Here is a 23,338-nt window from a genome sequence, read left to right as displayed (position 1 = left end):
TTGGGATAAAAAAGGTCCCAGCAGATTCCATCACTTGGCAGTTAGTGACCTAGATCTTCAAACAGGTGAGAAAACCTATTTACTTTTGTTTCCTTGTGGTTGGTTAAAATAAAAGAAATGGCTTTTAATATGAATAAAGAGGTTCTGAGGTTTGAAGGTGGAATCAGCAAAAAGATTATGCAAATGTCAAACAGACTATTTTGAGTGTTTAGGAATTGGTACTAGGAGAATATGGACAGCGGTTCAGATATATAGAGACAGAACCAGGTCAGACTTACGTTGAGTTTGAAAGAATTAAACACAGTAATTTTGATAGATGGGTGCAAACCTTAAAAATGGATAAGACCTGTGAGGCTCGAAGGGAGATTATTCTGCTGGAGGAGTTTAAAGACTCACTTCCAGAGATGGTAAGAATTCATGTGAATGAACAGAAAGTTCAAGAAGTGAGAAGCATGGCAGAAATGGCAGGTGAGTATGCATTGGTGCATGAGATGAAATTTAGTTTCTGGGAGCTATTTCATCTTGTGGGTGATAAAAATTGGGAGAAGGTGAGAGTCTACACTACAAAACATAGAGAAAGACCCACTGGCAATAGATTACCACGGGTGAGAAAAACAAGTCCAAGGGGTTGAAATTAAGTGAAAGGCCTCAAGTGTTCTTACAGTAAAGTAGTGAAACACATAAAAAATTACAGTGCCGATGGTTTAAGAAGGGCACTGTGAAAAGGTATTTTCACTGCAGTAAGCTGGGACACACGGTGCTGGGCATTGAAGGAAGACATTTTGGGAAAAGATGTTGCAAAAGAATTTAAGTCAGTGGCATTAGTGAACCTGGTAAAGAAGACCCCAAGTGGAGCTGAGGAGCTGCAGGAGAGTGCACAGCCTGGGCAGGGGCTGTGTATGGAGTCAGTGCATGATCTCTATAAAGAATTCACCTCCATAGATAAACCTTACTAAGGAAAAATGGAGTGTAGGGGAAGGACAAGTAATTATAATTTTCCAAGATACGAGATCTGCTCAGTCTATAATAAATAAGAAGTAAGGGACCGGAAAGGCACAACAGATCAGGCAGCACTCGAAGAGCAATACAATCGACACATCAGGCATAAACCCATCGTCAGGAATGTGGTCGGGGGTAACAGGGGGCTGAAAGATAAATAGGAGGGTAGGAGCTGGGCTGGCGGGAGGGACACTGGAAGGGTGATAGGAAGAAATAGGTGGGAGTGATTGTGATATGTTGGAGGGGAGGGTGGAGTGGGTAAGTGGAAAGGAAGAGGGCAGTGTTAAGTTGAATGGTTGGATCTGGGTTGAGGCTGGGGGAGGGGAGATTTGGAAATTGGCGAGGTCAACGTTGATGCTGTATAGTTTGAGGGTTCCAGCTGTCCTACTACTATCCACTCCACCCTCCTCTCTGCCCTTTCACCATCAGTCATCACCTACATCTACTGATCGCCTTCCAAGCTCCCTTCCACCCAGCTCCACCCCTACCCTCCTATGTAATTCTCAGCCGCTTTCCCTCTCCCTTAACCCCCACTTTCCTGATGAAGGACGTATGCCTGAAATGTCAACTGCCCTACCTCTCGGATGCTGCCGGCTTGTTGTGCTTTTCCAGCCCCACACTTTTATCTCTGATCTCCAGCATCTGAGTCCTCACTTTCCCTCCCCCTCTAATAGTAAGAGATGGAAGTATTTTCACTCTTTCTGACATGTTACTCAACAGCGTGATAATTTGCAGAATGGGGACAGAAATTAAGCATTCACTCTGTAACATTCGGTTGGAATGCCAAATCAAGGTTGGGGAGGGAACAGTGAGAGTCAGTGATAGAGTGTCAGTTCCAGGAATACAGTTTGCTCATGGGAATGATTTAGCAGGATCCAAGGTGGAGAAGACAAAGTCAGACCAGGGAACTGGCAAATTAAAAGAAAAATACCCATGGATTTTTCCAGAATGTGTAGTAACAAGATCCCACTGTCATACATTACAACAGGAAGGAAAACCAAAAGATAAAAGCCAAAGGAGTTGATGCACGGAAGACTCAGGCTAAAGCATTTCTAGTGTCTGGAATGCACAAGGACGCGTTTATTTATTGTTGTACATGCCATACATGCCAAATGGTAGGTAAGTCACAGGCAGTATAAACCAGCACCTTTGTTGTCAAACACTGTATTCGAGTACACCTTTCATGTGGTTGATGATTAATTGTGGAGCTCCCCTTTCTGAAATAAAAGTGGAAACCAATATCCGCTGATCATAATGGACGTGTCTACCCGATTTCCAGGGATAATTCCATTTTGTGGTGTGGAGGCAAAAAGGGAGGCAGAAGAGTTGGGAGCTATCTTTACTCATTGTGGGCTACGCAGTGTGATTCAGTCAGACCAAGGGTCTCATTTTACCGCTCAGCTGTTTGATGACATCATGGATAGTTTTGGCACACAGAAATTTGAATCAAGTGCGTCCCATCCCGAATCCCAGGGAGCCTTGGAAAGTTGGCATCAGATGCTGAAGACAATATTAACAGCGTACTGTTAGAATAACCCGAATTATTGGAATAAAGGTGTCCCATTATATTGCTTGCCATTAGAGATGCCCCAAATAAATCTACTCATTTTCCTTCCTTTGAGTTAATATTCGTACATGAAGTGAGAGACCCTTTGAAATTAATTAAATATAAATTGACAGGACCAAAGTCCGAGATCTCACACTTGGATTATGTATCTGAGGTGAGGGAGAGATTGGATGAAGTAGGTGAGTCAGCTAAACAGCACCTGAAAAGGGCACAGTGTAGAGTGAAGCAGGTGGCAGATAAATGCACTGAAACTTTGACGATTTCCCGTGGGGATGACGTATTAGTATTGCCACCAGTGGTAGGAAATCCCTTCAAGCCAGGTTTAGTGGCCCCTTTCAAATTAAAAAATGTTGAGTTAGTTAAAATATCTGGTAAAGATACCGAACATGACAAAAATGTTAGAGAATGTCAAGAGAATGAATAATGGTCTAGCCACATTTAAGACTCAGGAACAGAGTTGTGGCCAGATGAACAAATTGTGCAGGTTATCTGTATGATGTAATGATCTTTAGCAAGTGCTTGAAAGCTCACATGTTACATTTGGCAGAGCATGTTGACCGATTACAAGAAGCAAACCTGGTAATAAACTTAAATAAAACAGAATTCGCGAAGGCAGAGGAGACGTTCTTGGGACATTACATTGGACATGGAAGGTTGATCCAATGCAACACAAAGACGAAGGGCTTTGAGGAATTTCCACGACCATCCTCTTAGAAAGAGGTGTTCGATTTTTGGAACTGAATGGATTCTATCGGAAGTTTGTTGCAAACTTCAGCAGCGTATTGGCACCACTGATGGATTTATGAAAGAAGGTCACAGAATGTGGTGGACAGAACAATGCCAGGAGGTATTTGAGAATTTTAAAGCAGGTTTAATCACCCCGCACCAGATTTAGCTACACCAAATATTTTGAAACCCTTTGAAAATTGTGTGTGATGCTCGGGATATAGGGGTCGGAGATGTCTTGACACAGAAAGTTGATGATGGAATTGAGTGGCCAATTGGCTACTTGTCGAAAAAACTCAATATCCACCAGAAAAAATACATACAAAGTTTCAATTATCGAAAAAGAATGATTGAATTTCGTACTGGCCTGACAACATTTGAATGGTTACATGACAAATTGTCGCAGATGGTTGTAGACAACAACAACAATCCTTTCGTATTTTTGAAATATTTAAAGACCAGAATATGAGAATATTTCATTGAAGTCTCATGTTACCAACTTTGAACTTAAAATACACATGCTGTGGATCCTAAAAATGTGATAGCAGATGTGTTATCATGGATTTAAAGGAAAAAGTGTAGATAAGATTTGACTTATTCCAGTGCTATATATGTGGGTGGAATTAATATGAATGGTATAACTGAGATTAATACTCTGTATTTCAGAATAATGCGATTAAGAATCAGAGGAAAAAGATTCATTTTTTATCTAAACATGTGAAGTGTTCTGAAGCCGAAAGCATGTCTGGTCACTTTAAGACAGAACGGGTTTTGCTGAATAGAAAGTATAGCCGTAGGTGCCGTAGGTCAGACTGTTCCAAATGTCACCATTAGCTGGGAAATGGATACCTGAGTTTTGGTTGCTACTTTGACAACAATTCAAATACAACCAAAGAGTTTGAATAACGCTGAGGTTACCAGAAGTCAACGGAATGTGAATGTTGTTGTTTGGGCACTTTGAAAGCAATCAAATTATGAGAATTGTTGTATCATGGGGAATATATAAACCCAGAATTTGAACACTAGAAGGAGAGCTACTGCGACCCAACAGCAGAGTAACTGCTGTAGAGAAGGAGTGCTAACTGGCCAACTCAAACACTCTCTATCAAAGATACATGTTCATGTAAAACCTACTTGCAGTAAAAAAAATGACCCAGGGAGATCAGCAGCTGGAAGATTGAAGACAGCGGGGAAGATAGAGACTGTGTGGTCTTGAGATTGTAATGTTTAACATGTGGGTTGTTGGAATAATATATTTTTACAGAGTTGGAGTCAGATAGTAAAGTAGTTAAGAAACAGAGGGGCTTGTATTTGTGAATAGTTGTTGTTTAGTGTTCACTATTAAAGTTAAGAAACTGACTTGCTATTTAAAAAAAATATAGTGGAATGTAGGAGAGCTGTGTCGCTCATATTTTAACAGATTACGAGATGAGGCGAGCTTTTCTGGGTGTTTGCTTTTAATTAACAGAGAGGTTCGACTCCACCTTGTAAATGTCCATCCACACTAACCCCATTTCCCTGCAGTTGGCCCATATCCTTCCAGTCCTTTCCTATCCACATATTTATCCAATTGCTTTTGAAATGTTGTTAATGTACCCCCCTCATCCACATCTGCTGGCAGCTCATCCACGTACCAGCCTCTGTGGAAAGAAGTGGCCCCTCAGTTTCTCTTTTATTCCTTCCCCTCTAACCTTAAACTCATCCCCTCTATTCTCGATTCTCTACACCTTGGAAAGAGACTGAGAGCATTAACCCTATCCGTATCCCTCATGATCTTATACAGCTCTATAAGGTCCCCCCTCAGTATCCTACACTCTAAACAAAATGTCCTAGTTTGTTCAACCTCTCCCTATAACTCAGACCACTGGGTCCTGACAACATCCTTGTAAAACTTCTTCTGCACTCTTTCTAATTTAATAATATCGTCCCGATAACAAGCTGACAAAATTGATCACAATACTCCAAGTGCGGCCTTACCAAAGTCCTGTGTAATTGCAACATAAACTCCCAACTTCTATACTCAATGTCCTGCCTAATGAAGGCCAGTGTGCCAAAAGACTTCCTCGCTGCCCTGTCTACCTGTGACTCCACTCACAGAGAACCGTGCACCTGAACCCAATGGTCATTCTTCCCACGACACACCTTAAGGCCCTCCCATTCAACATGAAACTCCTACCTTGATTTAAGTTCCAAAAGGCAAGACCTCACACATCTGCACTACATTCCATTTTCCATTTCTCGGCCCACTTCCCCACCTGATAAAAATCCTGCTGCAATTTCTGATAAACTTCCTCACTGATCACGATACTACTTATTTTAGTGTCATCTGCAAACTTACTAATCATACCTTGTACATTCTCAACCAGATCATAGACAACAAACATCCATGGACCCAGCCTCCAGTCTGACCATCATCCTTCCACTAAACCCTCTGCTTCCTACCATCAAGCCAACTGCGTATCCAATTGGCCTGTTCCCCCAGCATTCCATGCGATTTAACCTTCCAGAGCAGCCTGCCATGTGGAACCTTATCAAAGGCCTTACTGAAATCCATAGAGACTACGTCTACCGCTCGGCCCTCATCAACCTTCCTGGTCACTTCATCAAAGGACTCTAACAAATTTAGGAAGCATGATCTCCCAGTCACAAGTCTATGCTGACCGCTCCGAATCAAACCCTGTGTAAGTAATGGGTGCAGTCAATGGTATGCTGTCCTTCATTGTAAGATGATTCGAGTACATAAGTAATGCCATCTTCCTGCTGTTGTGGAGCCTTGCTGAGAGAGTATTTGGGGCACTCTCTACAGAATTGGTCACCTTTGTAAGGAATGATCTCCTTACCACAGACACGGGTGATGGTATCATGAGAATAGAGTGAAGAGGCTGAATGTTTAATCTGTAGAACTGTGAGAGATTAAAACATAGTGATGCTGAAACATGAAGAATGGCAGAGATCACTTATTTCCAAACAGACATTGACAGGGAGAGAAATTCATACTTTACCCAGGATTGATTGGTTTGATTTATTGCCACGTGTACCTCAGGACAGGGAAACACTTTATTAATGAGCAGTGGAGGCAGATTATAGTAAACATGGCCAGACAGATCATACAAGTTACACTGAACAGGGACGTGCACTAGACCAGATCAACATGGACAAGGTCAGCATTATTTGAATTTAGTGAGTCCATCCATTAGTCTAACATAGCCTTCCTAATAGTTTAAATGCCTTAATTAACTCTCCCCACGTTATTGAGCAGTCGGCGTGTGAACCCATACTTAACGTCAGGTTGTTCACAATCCCCAACAGCAGCCACATTACCTTCCATCTGAAACAGGTAGCCATTCTCATCAGCTTCCGCTCTACATAGAGAACACCAGGCTGGCTTCTCGGAGACGGAAGGTGCCTTCTTGAGACTTCACACATATGGCTTCCCTCCTCACCGCGAGAAAACCAAATTAAAGTCCCACATGCGTATCATGAGCAACAGAGCCATGAGGAACAACGTGGAGCAGTCTGTCTGTGCAGCCTCTGCTCCACTTGTTTATCATGTTGGAGCATCAATTAGGAGGCACCTCAGACTGCCGATACTGGAGATCAGAGTAGAGAGTCGATTGTTGGAAACGTACAGCAGGTCGGGCAGCATCCGAGAAGCAGGAGAACCGACGTTTTGGGCATAAGACATTCATCAGGAATCAGCATTGAGGTGGGAATGGCCTCCTACTGTTCCTGTGTAAGTGACTCAAGGGACTGACTGGCTTCTTCCTCGTTCGACTGGACAAGGCCAAGGGCCTGATTGTGTTGCCCCTGGTTCCTGTAAGACAGCTCGATGTGCTGACAAGTGTGATGATGCTGTAGCTTTAAGAGGCTTTTTTATCCTGGTTTCTTTTAAGAGAGATATTGAACGATCGTTACGAAGCTGGCTAGTTAAGACCACTTGAGTAAACAGCGAGGGAGGCCTTAGGTTTATTTTAATGCAGTGATTGGATGTGGCCAGCTCTCACAGATTAGGATCACTGGGTTTTGGTTTCTCAGTAACATCAAAAATTATAGGGTCTCCACAGAGTTGGAAGTTTCACAGAATGTCTCCTGGCTGCTACACTCTCTGAATTTTCTCTAGATGCTGTTTTCTATTCCTGCATTTTCCTTTTGTGGTTATTGGAATTTCCTATGTTGGACTAGTTCATTAGTAATAGCTCCTAGTTCTATTATTCTGTTAAGCTGTCCAATAGAATTATGTTAATCTAAATTTCTCTTTCTTTGGTTTTATTTCATCTTCCGTGTTTAAATAAATGGTATTTTGCTCACCACCGAGTAGTTTGACCAGTCACATTGTATCTGGAACAGACACTTTACATTTCCTTTAAAATAAGAAAACGTAAGAATCTAGGCTACTGCCTTCAAATATTTTCAAGGGAACTGGTATAGCCCATCACACTAGAATCCTTCTCTTCCTGAGTAATAGGCTGGAGGCACTGAATAGGCTTTCCCTATTTTTCTCCAATAGTGTCAATGGGCTGAATGATTTCCTGATATCCCTGTGAAACCAGTGTGAGGTGCGGAATGAACTCTTGTTTTACTGTGGCAATGTGCAGTGTTAGGCAGTGCTGTTACATGAATGTTACAGACACGTCAACAGCACAAGCCTCAATGGAGTCTGGGTCTTGCTGCACATGGACACAGACCAGTTCGGGAGCTGACGGGGGATAAAATGTTCTGAACATTGTGGAATCTTCAGTGACCATCCCCACTTCTGATCTTATGGTGGGAAAGGTGGTGGCGGGGAGACATTGATGAAGCAGCTGTAGAAGTTTGTGAAGAGAAAGCTACCCTGAGGATCTCCTACAGAGGTGACCCAGGACTGAGATGATGAACATCTTCCTTTGTGTCATGTTTGATTCCAAACACTGGAGAGTTTACTCTGATTCCCATTAAGTCGAGGTTTGTTAAGCTCCTTGATGTCAACAGAAGCCTTGATATCAGGGCCAGTCATTTTTACCTGACCCCTTCATTCAACCTCTTTTGTTCATATCAATAGGCCATGGTATAGGAGCAGCAAGGGTTTTCTTCAAACAGGTGGCATTGAATGTCAGGGTTTCTCTTCTCAAGAGTGTTCGGGGAGCCAGATGACTGAAAGTATTTGAAGAGGAGGTAGATGGACATTGACCTGTCAGAGAGTTGAGGGCGATGAAGAATTGGGGATGAAAGAGGATTTCAGACCAAGAGCAGATCAGTCATGATCTTAGTGAAGGGCAAGGCAGGTTTGGGGAGTGAACAACCTGCCCCTGTGTCTGATGTTCTCACATTCTGTTATTGGAAAGTTAGTGGGTGTTATTTTCATGAATGTTGTGTTGTTGAATGTTGCCGTCAGGGAGACCAGAGGATTTTGTGAGCCATCGCTGGGCGAGGTATGGGGCCTGTATTCATAGTGAATTTTGATCGACAACATGACCAACAAATGGAGCACAAGTTTCAGAGACGGGAAGCTCTGTGAAGAGAGATGGGGGGCCTCTTTCATACCCAGCCTGGGTTTTACAATTACGTTTCCCAAATCACCTCAAACCGTGTGGGACAGTCTTTAAGGGCCGAAAGATATCCTCTGTTTCTGTGCACCAGGTTATAGCAGTAAGTAGTCTGTAAATGCTCCTGCCTAACAGGTTTAATGGGCTGAATGGAACACAGGACCACGGGATTAAGGGACAGGAGTAAGTCATTAGATACTTTGAAAATTCTCCACCAGGCACTAAGATTGTAGCTGATCAGGGTGGGGACTCAGCCCCACTTTCCTGTCTGTGTCCCATTATGCATGACTCACTTCTCTGTCAAATATTTACCTAATGCAGCTTTCAATCAATGTGAACATAGAGGCACGATAAACTTCCAGTGAAGAGAATTCCCACTTGAAAGGTCCATTCAGAATTATTCGTTGTTCCTCTGATAGAATTAAAGCGTCATGCAGAATGGAAACAGACCCGTTAGTCCAATCTGTTCACTCCGATCAGATATCAAATCTGATCCAGTTCCATTTGCCAGCATTTGGCCGATATCCCTCGTCTTTCAGATACTTTTTAAATGTGCGATTGTAACCTCCTTCACCACTTCCTCTGACAGCACTTTCTGAACACACACCACTCTGTGTGTGAAACATTTGTCTTCAGTCCTTTCTAAATCATTCCCCCTCTCCCCTCCAACCTATACTCTCCTGTTCTGGACTCCCCTATCCTGGGGAGCAGAGCGTGGCTGTTCAGAATATCCATGCCCGTGCTGGTTAAAAAACCTCTATAATGTCACCCTTCAGCCTCTGACACTCCAGGGGGAAACACCTCAACCTAATCAACCTCTCCCTAAAGCTCAAACCTCCAGTCCTGGGACATCTGTGTAAGTCATTTCTGCAGAAAACCGAGTTGTACGTGGTATTCTTAAAGTGGCCTCACCAACATCCTGTACAGATGCAACATGCCACCACAACTCCTATACTCAATGCTCTGACTGATTAAGGCAAATGTGCCAAATGTGTTCTGTACTGCACTGTCTGCATTCGACTCCACTTTCAAGTAACAATGTACCTTAAAGTCTGGTTGAAGACTTTACAATCAACACAGGAATTCTTGGACATCATCAGGAATACACACATAGACAAAGAAGAAACCATGGTATCATTCGACGTGCCGGCACTGTTCACATCAATTGACAAAACCCTAGCCAGAGAAACAATAGCCAACCTACTGGACATACATAACAGAACACAGGAGGGCGAACCTATCAACAAGGACGGCATACTTAAACTACTAGACCTGTGCCTCACCACACACTTTACATTCAACAATCAGATATACGAACAAATCAACGGAACACCCATGGGATCACCAATCTCGGGACTCATAGCAGAGGCAGTTATGCAAAGGTTAGAACATACAGCCCTACCACAAATCCAACCCAAACTCTGGGTCAGATACGTCGATGACACCTTTGTAATCATGAAAAACACAGAAATAGAAAAAACACACCGAATCATCAACGCCACACTCACAGGAATACGATTCACGAGAGAAGAGGAAAAGGATAGCCAACTCCCATTCCTAGACGTGTTAGTAGAGAGAACACCCAACGGAGAATTCACCACAAGGATACACAGGAAACCAACGCACACAGACCAAGTCCTAAACTATGAAAGTAACCACCCCAACACACACAAACGAAGCTTCATCAAGACACTATTCAAAAGAGCCACAACACACTGCAGTACACCAGAACTGCGAAAAGAGGAAGAGGAACACCTATACAAGGTATTCGCCAAAAACGGATACCCACGCAACTTTATCACCAGATGCCTAAGAGATAGACCACGGAACGAGGACATGCCACAACCAAAAGGACTAGCCACTCTACCATACGTCAGGAGCGTCTCAGAACTGACAGCCAGACTACTGCGACCCTTAGGACTCATAACAGCACACAAGCCAACTCCCACACTCAGACAACAACTCACTAGAACAAAGGACCCAATAGCCAGCACGAGCCAAACTAACGTAGTTTACAAAATACCATGCAAGGACTGCACAAAACACTATATAGGACAAACAGGAAGACAGCTAACAATCCGCATCCACGAACATCAGCTAGCCACAAAACGACACGACCAGCTATCCCTAGTAGCCATACACTCAGACAACCAGGAACATGAATTTGACTGGGAAAACACTACCATCATAGGACAAGCCAGACAAAGAACAGCCAGGGAATTCCTAGAGGCATGGCATTCATCCACAAACTCCATTAACAGACACATAGACCTGGACCCCATATACAAACCACTACAGCTGAAACTGACACCCGGAAACGGCAAGAAGATCCATCAACAGACACATCAACCTGGACCCCACATACAAACTACTACAGCTGAAACTGACACCCGGAAGCGGCAAGAACAAACCACTATAAATACCGGAAGAAACATCAAAGCAGCGCTTCACAGGAGGCTCCTATAGCACTGATGATGTTCCCTAGCCAGGGAACGAAACGTTTGCAGCAAAAACTTCCAGCTCGGCGAACAGAACCACAACAACAATGTACCTGCAGCCCTATGTCCCTTTGTTCCACAACACTCCCCAGGACCTGACCATTCAGTGTATAACTTCTGCCCTGATTTGCCTTCCCAAAATACAAAACCTCGTCTTTATCTAAATTAAACTTCATCTGTCACTCCTTGCCCCTTTGTCCCATCTATTTTTGGTCTTGTTGTACTCTGAGATAATCTACTACATCACCATTCTGATGTCGTCTGTAAACTTACTAACTCTGGTCCCAATATCCACATCTAAATCCTTGACATAAATGATGAAATGCAGTGAACTCAGTCCTGATTCTTACAGCACACTGCTGCTCACAAGCCTCCAGTCTGAAAAATACCCCTCTTCCTTCAAGCCAATTGTGATTAGCTTCCTCTGTATCCCATGTGACCGAACCTTACTAATCTGCCTACCAATCAGAATGAAATACTAGCTATGAAGAGAGGCTGAGTAGGTTAGGTTTATTTTCACTAGTAAAAAGAAGATGGGGGGGGGGGGAACTTATTGAGGTTTGCAAAATCATGAAGGTTAAAGATAGTGTGGACAGAGACGAGCTTTTTCCCAGGGTGAAGGATTCAATAACGAGAGGTCGTGCTTTCAAGGTGAGAGGTAGACAGTTTAAGGGGGATACACGCGGTAAGTACTTTACACAGAGGGCGGTGGGCGTTTGGGACGGTTTGCTAGCAGAGGTGGTAGAGGCAGGCACGACAGATTCATTTAAGGTGCGTCTAGACAGATGCATGAGTAGGTGGGGAGCAGAGGGATATGACCGACAGATTAAAACAGTACATTTGGATCGGCTCAGGCTTGGAGGGTGAAGGGCCTGTTCCTGGGCTGTAAGAATTTCTTTGCTCTTTGTTATTTAATGAACACCTTGCTGAGGTCCACATAGACAATGTCAACCAAGCTGCCTTCATCAATCTTCTTTGTCATCTCTTCAATAAACTCAATCAAATTAATGAGACATGGTTTCCCATGCAGAAAGCCACGTTGTCTACCCCGATCAGCCCTTACCTTCCCAAATGTATGTAAATGCTATCCCCCAGAATCCCGTCCAACAACTCACCCACCACCGACTTCAGGCTCACCGGTCTAGAGTTCCCCAGCTTTTTGGGTCACTGTTTCCTTTCTAGTCCCACTGCTCCACTGCTTACAACAAATGTTAAATGTTACCAGGTTGGTGATATGGCCGATGATATCGGTCTCAGACTGGGTCAGGGTCAGTTTTAGGAACAAGTCAGGCTCGTTTCTTTAATCTGCTCAAATAGCACATTTATGATCCAGAGCAATATCGATGAGATTAGATTGGATTACTTACAGTGTGGAAACAGGCCCTTCGGCCCAACAAGTCCACACCGACCCGCCGAAGCGCAACCCACCCATACCCCTACATATACCCCTTACCTAACACTACGGGCAATTTAGCATGGCCAATTCACCTGACCTGCACATCTTTGGACTGTGGGAGGAAACCGGAGCACCCGGAGGAAACCCACGCAGACACGGGGAGAACGTGCAAACTCCACGCAGTCAGTCACCTGAGGCGGGAATTGAACCCAGGTCCCTGGCGCTGTGAGGCAGCAGTGCTAACCACTGTGCCACCGTGCCGCCCCCAATGAATGGCAAACTATTTTTGTGTTGCAAATATATAATCAATATTTCCCTTTCTATAACACAAACACACACACACACACACCCTCGCAATTGTAACTTGAAAGAACTTTGTCCAGATATTATCCCATGTACATTGTCCAAACTATGTCTCCATCACATTCCCTGTTCCATGTTGGTACATCATTGCTGCTGTCATACACAGAGCCATTCCCTTAGCAGAAAATGCAGAAAATGGTCTTAGTCGATTTGAAGATATGTTTTTTATGTTCCTGCTTCATTAAAAAATAAAAATGTCTAATTTATTCAGAATACGTGTGTTAAAATGAATGCAGTTTTTAAAAGAAATACAGAAATTGCTGGAAAAGCTTGGCAGGTCTGTCAGGATCCAGATGCCTTTTACATGCTGTAGTTGTACCAGCCTCCACCACTTACTCTGGCAGCTCATTCCATACGCACCCCGCCCTCTGTGTGAAAAGATGCCCGTTAGGCCTCATCAAAACCTTTTCCCTCTCACTTTCCACCAATGCCATCGAGTTTTGGACGCCCCTAACCTGGGGAAAAACCCGGATGACTCAACCTATCCATGACCATTCTGATTTTATAAACCTTTCCTGCTGCGAAATGTGACTTCAATCAACACGAATGGCTGTACTTTCAGTCATCCTGGGCCGAAATGCTGAAATGCAACACTGACACCTGTTCATTCTCCATCAAGTCACAATTCTAAAACCAGTTTCATCAGTTTGTTCAGATATATTAGGAGACACTTCTGTGGGATTTACACCTAGTCCTTTGTGCCCGGAGGTAGGGACACGAGCACCACTCGGCAATACCCATAAAGCTGTAACATTATTCTCCTGTGTGTTTGTTCATCAGCCTGTTATAACATGCTGTGACATACCTCTGCAACAGGCAGAACATGAATCCACACCTCTGGTCCAGAGCTAGGAACACTACCACACAAGTTCAGGAATTGGAATCAAATCCAGAGCTCTGGCTCAGAGACACGGACACTGCCCACTATACTACCATACCCAGATTTTGGGTCATATTTTAGTGCCCGCTTCCAGCTCAGTGTGGATTGATTATAATCAGGTTACGATTACTGAATTACAAACAACACTTTGTATTATTAAACAAATGCAAGATATTTGTCTCAACTGTAGGATATTGAGTGTACTTGCTGAATATTGAAATTAACTATAACCATCTTTAATCGCTATTATCTGTAGTCTGCAATATTAGGGAAAGAAATCCTGCAGAAACACTCTGCCCAATGAAGGGTCTCAAATAGATGTTTATTACTGAACACCAGAGGCGAAGGAAGGGATTAATTTCTGACCCCAAAACACCGATCAATCTTACCCACTCTAACATGTGTCTGCCCCCTTCCTAAAACCATGAAATGATACCAGGCCGCTGATTACTGTCCAGCCTCTCCTCCCCACTGTCTGTGTCTGCAATCTGTCCCTCCTCCCTCTAACCACACAAGGCAACCCAAGCTCAGGGTCTTTGTGAAAATCAAGGCCAGAGTGTGCAGGCCTCCTGGAGAGGGGTGGGCATTTTAAAATTGAAGGGGGAGGGGGAGGTGGCAGTCATATCACACACTGGGCTGAGGGGTGGCAGATGGAGGATAGTCTGGATTAATGCCAGGCATTGGATTTGGTAAATCAAACAAGAACAGGACCTATACAATTAAAAGTAGGGTCTTTTGGTGGTGTTGTAGTACAGAAACCTAGGCCGTCATGTTTAATTCTTTAAAATTTGCATCTGATATAGAAAGTGGCTGAGAAGGTGTTTAACACACTTGTCTTCATAGGTCAGACCTTTGAGTATTGGAACTGGGATGTCATGTTGTGGCTGTACAGGACATTGGTGAGACCTCTTCTGGAATACTGTGTCCAGTCTGGTCATCCGGCCCGATCATTCCATAGGCACACCACCCTCTGGGTGAAACAGCTGCCCCTTAGGTCACTTTTAAATGTTACCCTCTCACCTTAAGCCTATGCCCTCTAGTTTTGCACTCTCCTGTACCCTTAGCAAATACCTGACTATTCACTTTGATATTATTGACCTTGATATTATTAAGCTGGAGAGGGTTCAGAAGAGTTTAACCTGGATGTTGCTGGAAATGGAGGGATTGAGCTATAAGGAGAGGCTGAATAGGCTGGGACATTTTTCACTGGAGAGTATGAGATGGAGGGGTAACTTTGCAGAGGTTTATAAAATGATGAGGGGTACAGATAAGCTATAGGGCTGATGTCTTTTCCCGAGAGTTGGGTATTCAAAACTGAGGGATATTTTGAGGCGTGAGGAAAAAGATTTACAAAAGTCAGGAGAGGTAATTATTTTAGACAGAAGCTGGCGTGTGTGTGGAATGAACTTCCAGAGGAACTGGTGAAAATAGGGACAGTTACAATTTTTAAAGGACATTTAGATCAGTACATAGATAAGACATCAGTTTGGATGGTGCTGTGAGCAGCTGCCCTCTCCCTCCCCCTGTTGGTTTTCACCTTCTACCAACGGCTGTGCAGTGGCGTGTGGAGGCCAGCAGAGGGAGGCATTGCATCACTTTCTGCACCACAGACACAGCCAGACCTGCCCCACACAGACACACACACGGCATGAAGCTCATCTGGTAACTTAAACTAAACATAAAGAAATGCTCAATTTACCTTGTAAACTGTTGAAATATGAGTGATAGAGAACTCCCAAATTCCAGTGTTTAAACAAAAAGTATCAATGTAATTTTTTAACTCTGAAAGTGAACATTTTACATCAACTATTCACAACTCTGGGACCCTCTTTCTCCTAACTGCTCATTACCCTACTCCAACACTACAGTAATATACTGTTTCAATGAGACACTTATTAAAATTACATAAACGTGATTTCAAAACCACACAGCAGCTGTTGTTTCATCTGACCTCACACCAATCTCCCTTTTCCCATCTTTCCTGGGAAGTATGGCTCATGTTACAGGATGCTATCGAAGTGTCTACATTTCAGCATTCTGACACCTGGGAACACATCCTACAATGACACTGTCTCTCAGTCCCCCCCTCTGTCTATACCCCAAACCCCTCCCATGTGGTGATATTTAAACTGATTCCCCCGCCATCTCTCTCTGACAGTGATGTTCACACCCACAGCACCCCCTTATCATGGCACAATGGAGATATGGAGCTGGAAATGGGTGGGAGCTGCACATCCTGTCACTTCCAGTATGGGCTGCAAGTTTCCCCTCACTGGGCAGGATCTAACACGGTGTTACTGAGCAATGCACTGGGGTGGTGTACACAGCCCTACATGCTGGGAGGGTAACTGCTCCTGGGTTACAGATCAATGCACTGGGGTGGTGTACACAGTCCTACATGCTGGGAGGGTAACTGCTCCTGGTTTACATATGAATTCACGGGTGATCACTGCACAGGTCTCTGTGCTGGTCAGACTGTCTGGTTGCTGTTTATGGATAATACAATGATGTGGGATGTGCAGCTCCCGGTGCTGGACAGGGATGTAGCCTGTGCACAGTACATCATGATGGTGGGGTGGGTAGGGGTGAAAGGTGATGGACAGGTCACGGAGTTTCCCGGAAGTTTCCGTCCCTGACATTCTATAACTGCCATTCCCCGGAACGTTCTGTCCCCGACATTCTATAACTGACATTCCCCGGAACGTTCTGTCCCCGACATTCTATAACTGACATTCCCCGGAACGTTCTGTCCCCGACATTCTATAACTGACATTCCCCGGAACGTTCTGTCCCCGACATTCTATAACTGACGTTCCCCGGAACGTTCTGTCCCCGACATTCTATAACTGACATTCCCCGGAACGTTCTGTCCCCGACATTCTATAACTGCCATTCCCCGGAACGTTCTGTCCCTGACATTCTATAACTGACATTCCCCGGAACGTTCTGTCCCTGACATTCTATAACTGACATTCCCCGGAACGTTCTGTCCCTGACATTCTATAGCTGACATTCCCCGGAACGTTCTGTCCCTGACATTCTATAACTGACATTCCCCGGAACGTTCTGTCCCTGACGTTGTTTGTTTGTGAACGGCCGGACGTCAGTGAATTGAACAAACGATAAGATCCCGAGGGAAGAGATCCCGTTCCAGGGAGAAGGAGACACTGCTCCGAAGGCCCCTCAGGCAGTTAAAGGGGTGAATACGTTTCCCCTGCGTTTACATTTCTCCACGACACAGGATCGACCACAATTTAGACCAAAATACAGGAATTCCCAAACTCCGTTTTTCTTCAGGAAACTGGGAGAGAATCCTTCAGGACAGCAACGTTCCCACCCTCCGTATTAGGAACTGGGAAGTAGTTACCTGTGTCTGCTCTCGAGTGATCGAGTGTGTGGGAATGTTCTAGAAACTGTCTGTCCTTATGGATGTGTCTCTGTGTGTTTGGGGAGGGAGGGTTTCTTGTGGTTTATGTCACATTTTTGTCAGTAATTCCGACCTTCCCATTTGTTATTCCAGCTCCAATTACTTTAATAAATCCCTGAATACAGGGACACATTTGAAAATCTCATTGGGTCCCCGATCAAACGGGTCCCTTTGCCTCCAGGCTGATGGATAATGGGTTTGTTTTCCTTCCTCACAGTTAACGTAGTGACCATCTACGTCCTGCTTTATAAAGATTGTGGATTGTCTCCATGTGTCAGACGTTACCTGGGGGCCATGGCAGCGGCGGATCTCCTGGTCATTATCCTCGACCTGATCCTGAGACACATTCCCATTGTTTATAAGGAACAGTTTTATTTCCTGAGGGACTCCGTCCCCGTGTGTAATATCCACGCCGTCCTGCTTTATGCAGCCACTGACTGCTCTGTCTGGTTCACCGTCACTTTCACCTTTGATCGGTTTGTGGCCATTTGTTGCCAGAAGCTGAAAAGTAAATATTGCAGTGAGAAAACGGCGGCTGTGGTTCTGGGAGCAGTGACTGTGCTGAGCTGTTTAAAGAACATTTCCTGGTATTTTATGTTCACGGCTCAGTATCGGCTGCGGAACGCCCCCTGGTTTTGTGATGTAACAGACGCTGTTTATTTATCCAGTGTCTGGGTCACAATCGAGTTCCTCCACCACAGTCTAACCCCGGGTGTCCCATTTCTCCTGATTCTGCTGCTCAATGTTCTCACCGTCAGACACATTTTAGTGACCAGCAGAGCCCGCAGGAGACTCCGCACTCACACCAATGGGGACGCTCAGTCTGACACTGAAATGAGAAACCGAAAAAAATCCATCATTTTACTGTTTGTGATCTCGGCCAATTTCATCCTGTTATGGTCAACGTTAATGCTGTATTCTATATGGAACCGGATGTTGAATATTGGATATACCTCTGTGTATCTCCATCCCTTTGTGCAGGAATTGGGCTTCATGCTGCAGCTCCTCAGTTGCTGCACAAACACCGCGATTTATGCCGTGACCCAGACTAAGTTCAGGCAGCAGCTGAAGAATGTGCTGAAATATCCCTTCACCCAAATCCATCCATCCATCAAATTCCCTCATTAATCACACCATCCGGGATTTTCTCATTTCAGTTCAGTGTTTCAGCGATGGAGCAGCCTGTCGCTATGGTAACAGACTGAGGGGAGCGCTGGTTTGTCCCTCCTTATCCCACAGGGGGGTTACAGGGAAACATTTCAATGTTTCTCACAACTCAGGGGCCAGTGAGAAAAGGCACCATCCCACTGACTGTATCCATCACTTCCATTTGTAACCAATAAAAATGCTGATTACAGCGTGCCGAGCAGCAGAGGGACCGATGTTGTTGTGTGTCTTTGTGTTGGAGAAGCTGGGCTGGAGAGAGACAGACTCAGCCCCAAGTCCTGGTCCTCAGGGAAGGGGAGGGCACTGGGTCCTGAGCTCAGGAGCTGGGTTTAACTCCCTCTGTTCCCCCCACTGGGCCTGGCCTCCCCATTACCTCTCCCCTACTGTTTCTCCTCAATTCTCCCTCTCTCTCTCTCTCTCTCTCTCTTTCAGCACACACTCTCTTTTCCAAACCTTTCCCTCATCCCCACCTCTCTCTCCCTCACACACACACCCAAACCCGGTTTCTCCACCTGCCTCCACTTTCCCTCTCCCCCCCTCTCTCTCTCTCATGCCGTCGCAGTCTGCTCCCACAATTCCATCTCTACCCCATTTTCCCCACCCCCACACACAGCCTCACCCTCAAACATCCCCAGTCTCTGGGTCAGAGGGAGAGGGAAGGACCAGGGAGACAGAGTATGTCAGAGAGAGAGAGGGCGGTAGGGACAGGAGGGAGAGCGATTCAGTCAGAGAGAAACGGAGGAAGGTGGGGAGAGAGAGAAAGAGACTGATTGAGGGGGGTCAAGAGTGAGAGATGGTGGAGGGAAAGTGAAGGAACGGGGGGAGAGAGAGGGGGCAAGGGAGAGATAGGGTGAGATAGGGGAGGACGAGAGATGGGATGGAGGGAGGGGAGGGAATGTCAAGAGAGAGGGAGAGGCCGAAAGAGGGGATGGGAGAGAGAGGGAGCACGAGAGAGGGGGAGGAAAAGGGAGAGGGCGAGGGCGAGGGAGGGGAGGGACGTAGGGGAGGGAGAGAGAGAGGGGAGAGGTTGAGAGAGGGGAGGATGAGACAGGGAAGTGAGGGAGGGGAGTGCAAGAGAGAGAAGCAAGAGAGGTAGGGAGAGTGAGAGCGGGGAGGGGTGAGAGGGGGGTGGGCGAGAGACTGGAGTGCGAGAGAGGAGGAGGGCGAGAGAGGAGGAGGGCGAGAGAGAGGAGGGCGAGAGAGAGGAGATGGCGAGAGAGAGGTGAGCGAGTGAGGAGAGGGAAGGGAGGGGAGGGCGAGATGGGGGGAGGGCGAGAAAGTGGGGAGGGCGAGAGAGGAGGAGGGGGAGAGAGAGGAGTGCGAGTGAGGGGAGAGGGAGGTGAAGGCGAGAGGGAGGGAGAGGGCGAGAGAGGAGAGGGCGAGAGAGGAGAGGGAGGGGTTGACGAGAGAGGTGAGGGGACGAGAGAAGGAGGGAGAGAGAGGAGGGCGGAAGGGAGAGGGCGAGAGAGGAGAGGGCCAGAGAGGAGAGGGCGAGAGAGGGGAAGGAGGGAGGGAAGGGCGAGAGAGGGGTGAGGGTGAGAGAGGGGAGTGTGAGAGGGGTAAGGCAATAAAGGGGAGGGCGAAAGAGGGGAGTGAAGGAGGTGAGGTTGAGAGGGAAGGAGAGGCCGAGAGAGGGTAGAGAGGGAGGGGAGGGCGACAGAAGGGTGAAGGTGAGAGAGAGGACGACGAGAGAGGGTAGGAAATTGAGGGCGAGAGAGGGGAGTGCGAGAGAGGGGAGGGCGAGACAAGGGAGAGAGGGAGGGGAGGGCGAGAGAGGGGAGTGCGACAGGGGAGGGCAAGAGAGGGGAGAGAACGGAGGAGGCTAGAGTGGAGGGCGAGTGAGGGGAAGGAGAGAGGGAGGGCGAGAGAGGGGAGGGAGGGAGGGGAGGGTTAGAGAGATGAGGGAGGGAGGGGAGGGTGAGAGAGATGAGGGAGGGAGGGGAGGGCGAGAGAGATGAGGGAGGGAGGGGAGGGCGAGGGGAAGACAGAGGGTGAGAGAGGGGATGGGAGAGGGGGGAACAGAGAGAAGGGGAACAGAGAGAGGGGGACAGAGAGAAGGGGATAAAGAGAGGGGAACAGAGAGAGGGGAACAGAGAGAAGGGGATAAAGAGAGGGGGACAGAGAGAAGGGGAACAGAGAGAAGGGGAACAGAGAGAAGGGGAACAGAGAGAAGGGGGAGAGAGAGGGGGACAGAGTGAAGAGGAACAGAGAGAGGGGGAACAGAGAGAAGGGGAACAGAGAGAAGGGGATAAAGAGAGGGGGACAGAGAGAAGGGGATAAAGAGAGAAGGGGAACAGAGTGAAGAGGAACAGAGAGAAGGGGAACAGAGAGAAGGGGATAAAGAGAGGGGGTCAGAGAGAAGGGGAACAGAGAGAAGGGGAACAGAGAGAAGGGGAACAGAGAGAAGGGGGACAGTGAGAAGGGGGACAGTGAGAAGGGGGACAGAGAGAGGGGGAACAGAGAGAGGTGGACAGAGAGAGGTGGACAGAGAGAAGGGGGACAGAGAGAGGGGGACAGAGAGAAGGGGAACAGCGAGAAGGGGATAAAGAGAGGGGAACAGAGAGAAGGGGAACAGAGAGAAGGGGAACAGAGAGAAGGGGAACAGAGAGAGGGGGGACAGAGGGAGGGGGACAGAGGGAGGGGGACAGAGGGAGGGGGAACGGAGGGAGGGAGGACAGAGGGAGGGGGACAAAGAGAGGGGACAAAGAGAGGGGGACAGAGTTGTGGGTAGAGAGAGGGGAACAGAGAGAAGGGGACAGAGAGACTGGGGGCAGAGAGAGGGGGGCAGAGGGGGGCAGAGAGAAGGGGAACAGAGAGAAGGGGATAGAGAGAGAAGGGACAAAGGGAGGGGGAACAGAGGGAGGGGGACAGAGGGAGGGGGGACAAAGAGAGGGGGACAAAGAGAGGGGGCAGAGGGGGTACAGAGAGAGGTGGGCAGAGAGAGGGGGGCAGAGAGAGGGGGGCAGGGAGAGGGGGTCTGAGAGAAGGGGATACAGAGAGAAGGGGAACAGAGAGAAGGGGACAGAGCGAGGGGGTCAGAGGGAGAGGGGACAGAGGGAGGGGGTACAGAGGGAGGGGGTACAGAGGGAGGGGGTACAGAGGGAGGGGGGACAAAGAGAGGGGGACAGAGAGAGGGGGAACAGAGAGAAGGGGACAGAGAGAGGGGACAGAGAGAAGGGGAACAACGTGCAGGGGATAAAGAGAGGGGAACAGAGAGAAGGGGACAGAGAGAAGAGGATAAAGAGAGGGGGAACAGAGGGAGGCCGGGCAGAGGGAGGGGGGACAGAGGGAGGGAGGACAGAGCGGGGGACAAAGAGAGGGGTCAAAGAGAGGGGGACAGAGAGAGGGGGATAGAGAGAGGGGGAACAGAGACAAGGGGTCAGCGAGAAGGGGAACAGAGACAAGGGGTCAGCGAGAAGGGGACAGAGAGAAGGGGACAGAGAGAGGGGGACAGAGAGAAGGGGATAAAGAGAGGGGAACAGAGAGAAGGGAACAGAGAGAAGGGGACAGAGAGAAGGGGGACAGAGAGAAGGGGAACAGAGAGAAGGGGACAGAGAGAAGGGGGACAGAGAGAAGGGGGACAGAGAGAAGTGGAACAGAGAGAAGGGGAACAGAGAGAAGGGGACAGAGAGAAGGGGACAGAGAGAAGGGGATAAAGAGAAGGGGATAAAGAGAGGGGGACAGAGAGAAGGGGGACAGAGAGAAGGGGGACAGAGAGAAGGGGAACAGAGAGAAGGGGACAGAGCGAGGGGGTCAGAGGGAGAGGGGACAGAGGGAGGGGGGACAGAGGGAGGGGGTACAGAGGGAGGGGGTACAGAGGGAGGGGGGACAAAGAGAGGGGGACAGAGAGAGGGGGAACAGAGAGAAGGGGACAGAGAGAAGGGGACAGAGAGAGGGGACAGAGAGAAGGGGAACAACGTGCAGGGGATAAAGAGAGGGGAACAGAGAGAAGGGGACAGAGAGAAGAGGATAAAGAGAGGGGGAACAGAGGGAGGCCGGGCAGAGGGAGGGGGGACAGAGGGAGGGAGGACAGAGCGAGGGGGACAAAGAGAGGGGTCAAAGAGAGGGGGACAGAGAGAGGGGGATAGAGAGAGGGGGAACAGAGACAAGGGGTCAGCGAGAAGGGGAACAGAGACAAGGGGTCAGCGAGAAGGGGACAGAGAGAAGGGGACAGAGAGAGGGGGACAGAGAGAAGGGGATAAAGAGAGGGGAACAGAGAGAAGGGAACAGAGAGAAGGGGACAGAGAGAAGGGGGACAGAGAGAAGGGGAACAGAGAGAAGGGGACAGAGAGAAGGGGGACAGAGAGAAGGGGGACAGAGAGAAGGGGAACAGAGAGAAGGGGAACAGAGAGAAGGGGACAGAGAGAAGGGGACAGAGAGAAGGGGACAGAGAGAAGGGGATAAAGAGAAGGGGATAAAGAGAGGGGGACAGAGAGAAGGGGGACAGAGAGAAGGGGGACAGAGAGAAGGGGAACAGAGAGAAGGGGATAAAGAGAAGGGGATAAAGAGAGGGGGACAGAGAGAAGGGGGACAGAGAGAAGGGGATAAAGAGAGGGGAAAAGAGAGAAGGGGGACAGAGAGAAGGGGATAAAGAGAGAAGGGGAACAGAGAGAAGGGGATAAAGAGAGGGGAAAAGAGAGAAGGGGGACAGAGAGAAGGGGGACAGAGAGAAGGGGAACAGAGAGAAGGGGGATAGAGAGAGGGGGACAGAGAGAAGGGGATAAAGAGAGAAGGGGAACAGAGAGAAGGGGATAAAGAGAGAAGGGGAACAGAGAGAAGGGGGATAGAGGCAG

The 23,338-nt window shown here is 47.3% G+C and overlaps 1 long non-coding RNA gene across 1 annotated transcript in view; it reads right to left on the bottom strand.

Moving 5' to 3' along the window:
* The window catches only part of LOC132831389 (uncharacterized), a 33,300-nt gene extending 15,291 nt beyond the window's left edge, over positions 1-18,009 (bottom strand). The window contains exon 1 of the long non-coding RNA XR_009646490.1: positions 17,664-18,009. This is a non-coding gene — a long non-coding RNA (uncharacterized LOC132831389). The remainder of the gene's footprint in view (positions 1-17,663) is intronic.
* Between the last annotated feature and the right edge of the window lie 5,329 nt (positions 18,010-23,338).

Source organism: Hemiscyllium ocellatum, chromosome 33 (genome assembly GCF_020745735.1).
Source record: "Hemiscyllium ocellatum isolate sHemOce1 chromosome 33, sHemOce1.pat.X.cur, whole genome shotgun sequence".
NCBI lineage: Eukaryota > Metazoa > Chordata > Chondrichthyes > Orectolobiformes > Hemiscylliidae > Hemiscyllium > Hemiscyllium ocellatum.
Note: the sequence above shows the minus strand (reverse complement) of the source record. Positions and strands in the feature narration are given on the sequence as shown.